Consider the following 10,608-nt stretch of genomic DNA (forward strand, 5'->3'; position numbering starts at 1 on the left):
TATGTGAAGAGTGTTTCTACGCCTAAAAATTTCGGCGCGCGCACATAGGCTATACTTTTCAAAGCTAAGCCCCAGATGTGTCAAAATCCTACAGACGCCTCAGTCTTCCACCCATGCTCAGTATTCCCTTCAATGTACACTCATGCACCTCCAATTCCTTCAGATTTCTTTCATCAACTCTCTCTGAGTCTCATCTGCCTTACAGTTCACCACCACATGCTCCACTGACTCCTCTTCTCCACATCCCTCACCCATTCCTGTCTGGTGTTTCCCTATCATTTTCAGTGTCTTATTAAGTGCAGTATGTCCAATTTGTAGCCTCGTCAGCACTGTTTTCTCTCTCCCGTTCCAACCTCCCACCCTTGTTGCATCGTAGTGCGACCAACACTGCCACTATCTCCACTGTGTAGACCCCTAACTTATTAGATGTTCTCCTGTTGATCCCTATTCCTTTGTCTGGTATTGCCACCCAATATCCTGTTAGTCCTGTCTCATGTTTCTTAGCACCGTCTGCATAAATCTTAGTATATTCACTGTATAGTTTCATTACTCTATAATTAAATGCACTTAACAAATCTCCTATTCCTTTCTTTTTTCTTTTTTACATCTAACAGATAACAGTCAACCTTAGGCCACCCAAATGTCCATGGAGCCACCACCGGGTAAACCACAGAGGGGCTAATACTCAGGCCGAACACATTAAACTTCGTCGCAATGTCATTGCCTACCCAACCAAAGTTGTCTTTCTGGCTCCTCCCATTCACTCAGATCACCTGCAATACATCTTTTGCAGGGTGCGAATCATTGTGTCCCTGCAAATTAGCCCAGTAGTTTGCCATTAGCTGTTTTCTCCTAAGCCCCAGCGGCATCTCTCTCATCTCTCCATGCAGGGCAGGGATTGGTAATGTTTTAAAAGCTCCACAACATACTCGTAATGCCTGCGCCTGATCCACATCTAATTTACCCATTAGAGATTTAGCTGCTGACCCAAATGCTATGCACCCGTAGTCCAACACCGATCTTATTAAGGCCACATACATAGTTTTCGATGATGAACATCTGGCTCCCCATTGACTACCACTCACACATCTCATCACATTTATAACTTTTTTGCATTTTTCCTCGACTCTCCTGATGTGGTCTGCCCATGTCAATCGTGAATCAAAAAGAACCCCCAGAAATTTATATGATCTAACCCTTTTTAATTCTTTCCCATACACCATTATTTTTATCCCATTCTTGACTATTTTCCTTGTGAAAAAGACTGTTTTTGTTTTTTTACTGAGAACCTGAACCCCCAATCGTATCCCCACTCCACCAACTCGTCGATTGCTTCTTGGAATTTCCTTTTTCCTTTCTTTCACACTGCCCCATCATCAGCAAACAGAGACCTACCTATGTATACAGGGACCTTTGTGAATATGTCATTAATCATAATGATAAAAACTAGTGGGCTGCAGGATTACGCAGATGTGAATAAATTGTGTATAAATACAGCGTATACGTACACCCCTTTCATCGTGTCCTTATTCGCACATAACAACATGACAGCTTATTTCGATTTGAATCAATTCAGTTTATTTTGAATAGCTCAGAATAACAAATACTTGTTTTTCTCTAAAATGCCTCAGAGGGCTTTACAATCTGCACACATACAAAATGATGTCACGTGTTTTTGCTGAAGACCCTTCGATTAGCGCGAGCACACCAACGAGGCCGACTGCGAGATTACGCAGATGTGAATAAATTGTGTACAAATGCAGCGTATACGTACACCCCTTTCATCGTGTCCTTATTCGCACATAACAAGGCGTGAAAGCTAATTTCAATTTGACCCCCCCCCCCCCCCTCTCCTCCAACGCCAGTTTATTTCACACACGTCGGGCAATACGCCAGCGAGCAACCCTTGCAGATGTACTTGTTGCACCCCTTGCACATGGTGTAAGGCGCCGCATCCTCAGGCCCGTCACTCACCCCAGCCCCTCTCCGCACGGCCTTCAAGACGGCGGCGGACACCTCCGTGCGGGGCAGACACTCCCGTCTCTCCATGAACGGAGCCACGAGAGCCCTTCTCAGCCGCTCGAGAAACACCTTCCTCTTGTTCCGCTTGCCGGGCATCCAGCCGGGGTTGAGCTCTCTCCACACGACGCGACCCGCAGCCCCAGGTCCTTCTCCGGGCGTCCGCCGATGCCGCCGCTCGGCTTTCCCGTGTAGACTTGCAGCTTCCAAGCGTAGCTGGATTTGGCGTCGCAGGCGACCCAGGATTTGAGCGCAGAGGAGAGCAGCGACGATGAGAGGTGACGAGAGGAGAGGAGAGCGCAGAGAAGAGCAGCGGCGATGAGAGGAGACGAGAGGTGACGAGAGGAGATTATAGCGCAAAGGAGAGCGGCAGCAATGAGAGGAAAGCATATTATCATTATCAGCGAAAAGCACAGCTTTATGGCCAAGTACACCTACCTCTGAACGGAACCAGTTGCTCGTCCACCGTCACTTCGGGCCCGGGGTTGTAGAGGAGCGGCAGCCGCTGCACCCACGCGTCCCAGAGGTCTCGCACGGTGGCCAGTTTGTCCGTTTGTCCGTCTGGCGCCTCGTGCCTCTCGTCTCGTGGTCGTCGAAGCGCAGCAGCCTGGAGTACTCGTAAAAGCGCTTGAGCGACATGGTGGCGCGGAACACGGCCCTGCCGCTCTCGGCGTCCCACAGGCTGTCCGCGGCCTCGCCCCGAGACCTGTACACGCCCGCCAAAATCAGCTGCCCCACGTAGACTCACAGGTCAGTCTCGTCCATCCCTTTCCAGCCGTCGCCGTATCTTCGCGAGCCCTCCAGATTGGTCATGTCCAGGACGATCCTCTCCAAAGGCCTCGTCCTCTCCGTCGGCATCCGCCGACGGAGAGGACGAGGCCTTTGACGAGGACGAGGCCTTTGACGAGGACGAGGCCTTTGACGAGGACGAGGCCTTTGACGAGGACGAGGCCTTTGACGAGGACGAGGCCTTTGACGATTCCGCGTTTGCCCGAGGGGGGCAGTTGGGCCTAGTTGGGCCCAGTTGGGCGAGCCGGGCTCTATGGATCGCACGGGGCCGGGAGACGATCACCGATGCGCCGAGTGCGACCTAATTGTCTCGAGCTGGGTGCCCGGCGACACGTTTCTGAATCAGCACGCCTACTACACCCGGGAAGAGTGCGCCTACCTGAAGGCGACGTACACTGCGGAGCGTCTGAAGATCAAGATCGAACAAGAGAGATTCCACAGAGAGTTCGTCGCGCACCTGAAGCGCCGGCCCCTTAGGATCTCGCGACGCCGACGCTGACGGCCGGGATATACGTGACGCTGGAAGCAAATCCGTGGTGTTACGTGTGCGGGCACACGCCCCAGAACCACAGCTACCAGAGAATGAAAGAGCTCGCGGGGCAGCTCGAACGCTATGTCGGTCGTCTGCATTTCAAACCGTGATCCTGTGGCGGACACATTTGTGTGTGTGTGTGTGTGTGTTTGTGTGTGTGTGTGTGTGTGTGTGTGTGTGTGTGTGTGTGTGTGTGTATGTGTGTTCTGTGTCGTTGCTTGTAACAATGGAGGTGATGACGAAATAAAAAATTTAAAAAATATTTTTAAAAAACAATACAATGCAACTGTCTTGTCATTTTTTTATTCTTATTTTTATTTTTTTACATTTGGCATACGGGATGACTTGTAGTACAACGTATGCTATGTTTGCGACATTTGGCCTACGTGAGGGTCATTTCCACCTAAGGACGAGGCCAGGAGCTCGGTGATAAACGCGGGGTCGTTTTGACCCAGGGACGAGGCTGAGGGCTCGCTCAAACTCGAGGGTCTTTTTTGACCCTCAGGGCGACAGTGAGGGCTCGGTGAAAAACTCGGGTCGTTTCGACCCAAGGACGAGGCCAGGAGATCGGTGGAAAAAACTTGGGTTGTTTTGACCTAAGGACGAGGCCAGGAACTCGGTGATAAAAGCGGGTTGTTTCGACCCAGGGACGAGGCCGGGAGCTCGGTGATAAAAGCGAGTTGTTTCGACCCAGGGACGAGGCCGGGAGCTCGGTAGAAAAAAACGCGGGTCGTTTTGACCCAGGGACGAGGCCAGGAGCTCGGTGGACAAATGCGAGTCGTTTTGACCCAAGGGACGAGGCCGAGGGCTCACTCAAACTCGAGGGTCGTTTCGACCCAAGGACAAGGCCAGGAGCTCGGTGATAAATGCGGGTCATTTTGACCCAGGGGACGAGGCCGAGGGCTCGGTGAGAAACGCGGGTGGTTTCTACCCAAGGGACGACGCCGAGGGCTCACTCAAACTCGAGGGTCGAAAACACCCCTGGGCGACGGCAAGGACTCGGTGAAAAAAAAAATAAAACTTGGGTCATTTCGACCCAAGGACGAGGCCAAGGGCTCGCTCAAACTCGAGGGTCATTTTGACCCAAGAACGAGGCAAGGAGAAGTCAGTGATAAACGCGGGTCATTTCGACCCAGGGACAAGGCCGAGGGCTCGCTCAAACTCGAGGGTCTTTTTTACCACAGGGCGACGGCAAGGGCTCGGTGAGAAACGCGGGTCGTTTTGACCCAAGGACGACAGGCTTTATAAATACATACATGCATACATACGTGTACACTGGTAGTGGGTCATTTTGTGAACCTAAGAACTTAAGGATACACACAAAGAAATAAACACTCGAACGTGGGCCTTTTTGACCTAGAGGACATCAGGAGTGTTAAGAAAATCTAGTTTTCAACTCTGTTCAGTCTGAAACGTTGTTTAAGAGCATAAAAATGAGTAAATGCTGCTTAGTGGCAGTATAGTGATGAAAGCTTCAGGTATTCATGAAAATATCGTACAATTTGAAGTTCCGATTTTCTGAGACACTTTCTTTATGGAACATTTTAAAAAAAGAATTTTTGAAGAAAATCTAGTTTTCAACTCTGTTTAGCCTAAAACGTCATGTAAGAGCATGAACTTGAGTAAGTGCAGCTTTCGGGCAGTATAGTGATGAAAGTTTCAGGTATTCATGAAAATCATCATACAATTTGAATTTCCGATGTTCCGAGTGACTTTCTTGATGGAAAATTTAAAAAAATGAATTCTTTAAGAAAATCTAGTTTTCAACTCTGTTCAGTGTGAAACGTCGTTTAAGAGCATAAAAAATAATAATAAATGCAGTTTATTGGCAGTATAGTGATGAAAGCTTCAGGTATTCATGAGAATCATCATACAATTTGAAGTTCGATGTTCTGATACACTTTCTTGATGGCAAACAAAAAAAAAATGAATTCGTTAAGAAAATCTAGTTTTCGACTCGTCAGTCTGAAACGGCGTTTAAGAGCATACAAATGAGTAAATGCAGTTTACGGGCAGTATAGTGATGAAAGCTTCAGGTATTCATGAAAATAATCATACAATTTGAAGTTCCGATGTCCTGAAACACTTTCTTGATCGCAAATTTAAAAAAAAAAAGAATTCTTTAAGAAAGTCTAGTTTGAACTCTGTTCAGTATGAAACGTCGTTTAAGAGCATAAAAATGAGTAAATGCAGTTTACGGGCAGTACGAAAGCATGAGGTATTCATGGAAGTATCATACAATTTGAAGTTCCGATGTTCTGAGACACTTTCTTGATCGCAAATTTAAAAAAACGAATTCTTTACGAAAATCTAGTTTTGAACTCTGTTCAGTGTGAACATAAAAATGAGTAAATGCATTTTACGTGAAGAATAGTGATGAAAGCTTCAGGTATTCATGAAAATATCATACAATTTGAAGTTCCGATGTTCTGAGACACTTTCTTGATCCCAAATTTAAAAAAAGAATTCTTTAACAAAATCTAGTTTTGAACTCTGTTCAGTGTGAAACGTCGTTTAAGAGCATAAAAAAGAGTAAATGCATTTTACGTGAAGTATAGTGATGAAAGCTTCAGGTATTCATAAAAATATCATACAATTTGAAGTTCCGATGTTCTGAGACACTTTCTTGATGGCAAACAAAAAAAAATGAATTCGTTAAGAAAATCTAGTTTTCAACTCGTCAGTCTGAAACGGCGTTTAAGAGCATACAAATGAGTAAATGCAGTTTAAGGGCAGAACGTTAAGTATAGTGATGCAAGCTTCAGGTATTCATGAAAATAATCATACAATTTGAAGTTCCGATGTTCCGAGTCACTTTCTTAATGGAAAATTGAAAAAAAAAGAATTCTTTAAGAAAATCTAGTTTTGAACTCTGATCAGTGTGAAACGTCGTTTAAGAGCATAAAAATGAGTAAATGGAGCTTACGGATGACGAAAGCTTCTGTTATTTAAGAAAGTATCATACAATTTTGTAGTTCCGATGTTCTGAGACACTTTCTTGATCGCAAATATAAAAAAATGAATTCTTTAAGAAAATCTAGTTTTGAACTCTGTTCAGTGTGAAACGTCGTTTAAGAGCATAAAAATGAGTAAATGCAGCTTACGCGCAGTATGGTGATGAAAGCTTCAGGTATTCATGAAAATATCATACAATTTGAAATTCCAATTTTTTTGAGACACTTTCTTGATGGAAAATTAAAAAAAAGGAATTCTTTAAGAAAATCTAGTTTTGAACTCTGTTCAGTGTGAAACGTCGTTTAAGAGTATAAAAAATAGTAAATGCAGTTTACCGGCAGTATAGTGATGAAAGCTTCAGGTATTTAAGAAAATATCATACAATTTGAAATTCCGATTTTTTTGAGACACTTACTTGATGGAAAATAAAAAAAAAATAATTCTTTAAGAAAATCTAGTTTTCGACTCAGTCTGAAACGTCGTTTCATAGCATGCAAATGAGTAAATGCAACTTCCGAGCAGTTTAGCGAGAAAGATTTTCTAAAATAAATCTTTTTTTTTTAATTTTTGATCAAGAAAGTTTCTCAGAACTTGACTTCCAAGTTGTATGATATTTTAATGCATACCTCATGTTCTTCTCCTTTACGTAGTTCTGTCGCTCTACCAATAACATCTCTGTAAACTTTGGACATGCATGAAGTTGATGTCTACTATCTTGACAGAGAATACAGGATGTCTTAACCGTTCTTTGATACAACCTTTGGTTTGCATCGTCTGTAACTGTGTGAGTGGTGAGAACACTGGCCTCGTTTCTCCTTGTGTCTCTGAGATTCCTCTTTTCAGTGTGAGAGTCTGATGAATGAAGAGCATGGAAAGATGTAATTGGATTGCAGGCAATTTTGGCTTCAGTTGACACGAAAATTGCAAAATCCTTGAAACTTGGAAATTCTTTGTTTTGGTTCAGACTATGTGTGACTTGTCGGTTCCAGCGTGAAGCTGCCCAGTCTGGTAGTTTATGGGTAAGCTTCTGGTTTTCCTCACAGTCGTTTAATATGTCGAGACCCTTGACATGAGGAATGGCATCCTGACAGGCACTCAGAAAATCAGATAAGCATCTGAGTCCTTGAGCATCCTTACTTTGAATCCTTGGCCAGCTTCTCTCTGAATGCTCTCTGAATCGTGAATGGCTGGCCAAAGCGACTATTTAGCTTGTTCCAAGCATCCTTATAGGCTTCATCATCGTTTCGGAAGAAGGTGCCATCTAGGACCTGACGTGCTGGACCACTGACGTATTTCTTCAGATAGTAGAGTTTTTCAGCAGGAGAGATTGCCCTTCGGTCGATGAGTGAGGTAAATGCGGCTTTCCATTCAATGAACTGTATTGAATCACCGCTATAGATAGATGGCTCTGGAAGAGGGAGCCTATTTAAGGCTATGCTGTCTTGAAACGCCTGAGCGAGAGAGGAAATGTCTGCATGAGAGGGTGTTACAGCATGTAACAGAGGGGCTGTGGTTACGGTCTTATTATTTGCATCCTTATTCATTTTGTTGTTATTAATGCAGTCAGCCGCTTCACGTTCCGTCTCCTTATCGCCTGTAGAGCTTTCCGTTGCTGTTCCTCTAACTCTCTGATCACTTCCCTTTGTCTTTCTTCTGCTAGCGTCATCTCATAGTTAGCTTCCTTCGCTGCCAGTTCAGCAGCGGCATCCGCACGCTTAGCTGCCATGGATGCAGTCATCAAGTGGTGTTCAGATTGTTTGTGGCTTATAAAGGAAGCGGCAGTTCCGTAAACAGACTTTGCATAGTCACGGTGGAGCAGTTCATGAAGGCGTCTTTTTACCTGGTCCTCATGAAACTCATTGTCTTCGTCTATTGTTCTACTATAAGCAATACTCACATCTTCCGTGGTAACAGATTCACAAGTGTCAACTCTTCTTCTCACATCAGTGGAAGGTGTGGCGAGATCTCGAATCTCGAAATACATGTTCATTATGTCATCCTTACTTTTCTTCAGCTCTTCAATGAGATGCCAAAGCTCACTCTCTGACATGTACGTCTTCATCTGATCTCTTGCTTTGCGTATATTGAGCTTCCATTTCTCATACATGAAGAGCAGCCTTTTTTCCCTTTTCTTGGCTTCATCACCTTGTAACGAACGCATTTTCTCTGCGGGGTTCCGTGTACACTCAGAGCGTCGGGGAACTTGAGGTTGGTCATCGTTTTTCTTTAGATTATCTTGCAAGTCAGTCAGTCTTTGCTCTATTTCATTTAAGTCCTTGAGACAGGGTCTCTGAGATACATCTGTCAGTGAGTGGAACTCACTCTTCAAATCTTTAACTTTGTGTTGGGAACTAGCCATTAGCTGCTCCTCATTCTCCGTAAAGCTACCTGTCTCTGACATTATAAGCTAGATTCCTTAAATTATTTAGTTAATAGAAAACCTTCTAGCATATATTATCAGACATTTGTAATAAACAGCATACACATATAATATCAGATAAACAGTAGCAAGTAACAGAGCTGCATTCATATACAAACACTCAAATTACTATAAGTATTCAATTAAGTGCCATGTTAACACAATTCACAAAGTAACTGGAATTCAGGTTCCAAAAATAGTAAAATGTCCATAATTTTTAAGAGTCCTTTGAATGTAAGCAACAGTTCCTTTCCTTTATCGTAGATGAGCAGGTCAGTATGAAATATTCACTGGCTCAGTCCAAAGGCAGGTAATGTGGAGCTCACCTTATTTCCAGCACTGTAGACTGTGTAATAGAAAAAAGGGGGCGGGAGGCGAAGGACTCGGAACATCGGAACTGCAAATTGTATGATACTTCCATGAATACATCATGCTTTTGTACTGCCCGAAAGCTGCATTTATTCATTTTTATGCTCTTAAACTATTTTCCACCCTGAACAGAGTTGAAAACTTGATTTTCTTAAAGAATTCTTTTTTTTTTTAATTTTTTTAATTTTCCATCAAGAAAGTGTCTCAGAACATCGGAACTACAAATTGTATGATACTTTCATGAATACCTGAAGCTTTCATGACTATACTGGCCGTACGCTGCATTTACTCATTTTAATGCTCTAAAACGAAGTTTTAAACTGAACAGAGTTCAACACTAGATTTTCTTAACGAATTCGTTTTTTTTAATTTGCGATCAAGACAGTGTCTCAGAACATCGGAACTTCAAATTGTATGATATTTTCATGAATACCTGAAGCTTTCATCACTATACTGCCTGTGATTTGCAGTAACTCATTTTTATGCTCATAAACGACGTTTCAGACTGAACAGAGTTGAAAACTTGATTTTCTTAAAGAATTCATTTTTCACAATTTTCCATCAAGAAAGTGTCTCAGAACATCGGAACATCAAATTGTGTAATATGTTCATGAAACTTGAAGCTTTCATCACTATACTGCCCGTAAGCTGCAGTTACCCATTTTTATGCTCTTAAACGACGTTTCAGACTGAACAGAGTTGAAAACTGAATTTTCTTAAAGAACTATTTTATTTTAATTTTCCATCAAGAAAGTGTCTCAGCACATCGGAATTAAGAATTGTTGATATTTTCCTGAATACCTGAAGCTTTAATGCTGCTCGTAAGCTGCAGTTACCCATTTTTATGCTCTTAAACGACGTTTCAGACTGAACAGAGTTGAAAACTTGATTTTCTTAAAGAATTCATTTTTCTATATTTTCCATCAAGAAAGCCTCTGAGAACATCAGAAATTCAAATTATATGATATGTTCATGAATACCTGAAGCTTTTATCACTATACTTCCCGTAAGCTGTATTTACTCATTTTTATGCTCTTAAACGACGATTCAGACTGAACGGAGTTGAAAACAAGATTTTCTAAAAGAATTCTTTTTAAAAAAACAAATTTCCATCAAGAAAGTGTCTCAGAACATCTGAACTTCTAATTGTATGATATGTTCATGAATAAGTGAAGCTTTCATCACTATACTGCCCGTGATTTGCAGTAACTCATTTTTATGCTCTTAAACGACGTTTCAGACTGAACAGAGTTGAAAACTAGATGTTCTTAAAGAATTCATTTTTTTATATTTTCCATCAAGAAAGTGTCTCAGCACATCGGAATTACGAATTGTTGATATTTTCCTGAATACCTGAAGCTTTAATGCTGCCCGTAAGCTGCAGTTACCCATTTTTATGCTCTTAAACGACGTTTCAGACTGAACAGAGTTGAAAACTTGATTTTCTTAAAGAATTCATTTTTCTATATTTTCCATCAAGAAAGCCTCTGAGAACATCAGAAATTCAAATTATATGATATGTTCA

General features: G+C 42.7%; 1 pseudogene; it reads right to left on the reverse strand.

The window, feature by feature from the left end:
- Positions 1-1,866: 1,866 nt before the first annotated feature.
- LOC137785974 (piggyBac transposable element-derived protein 4-like) lies at positions 1,867-2,832 on the reverse strand (annotated as a pseudogene).
- Positions 2,833-10,608: the final 7,776 nt, after the last annotated feature.

The sequence above is a fragment of the Clinocottus analis genome, unplaced genomic scaffold (assembly GCF_023055335.1).
Source record: "Clinocottus analis isolate CAN_PGR_092001 unplaced genomic scaffold, fCliAna1.0.p SCAF_15, whole genome shotgun sequence".
In the NCBI taxonomy this organism is placed as follows: domain Eukaryota; kingdom Metazoa; phylum Chordata; class Actinopteri; order Perciformes; family Cottidae; genus Clinocottus; species Clinocottus analis.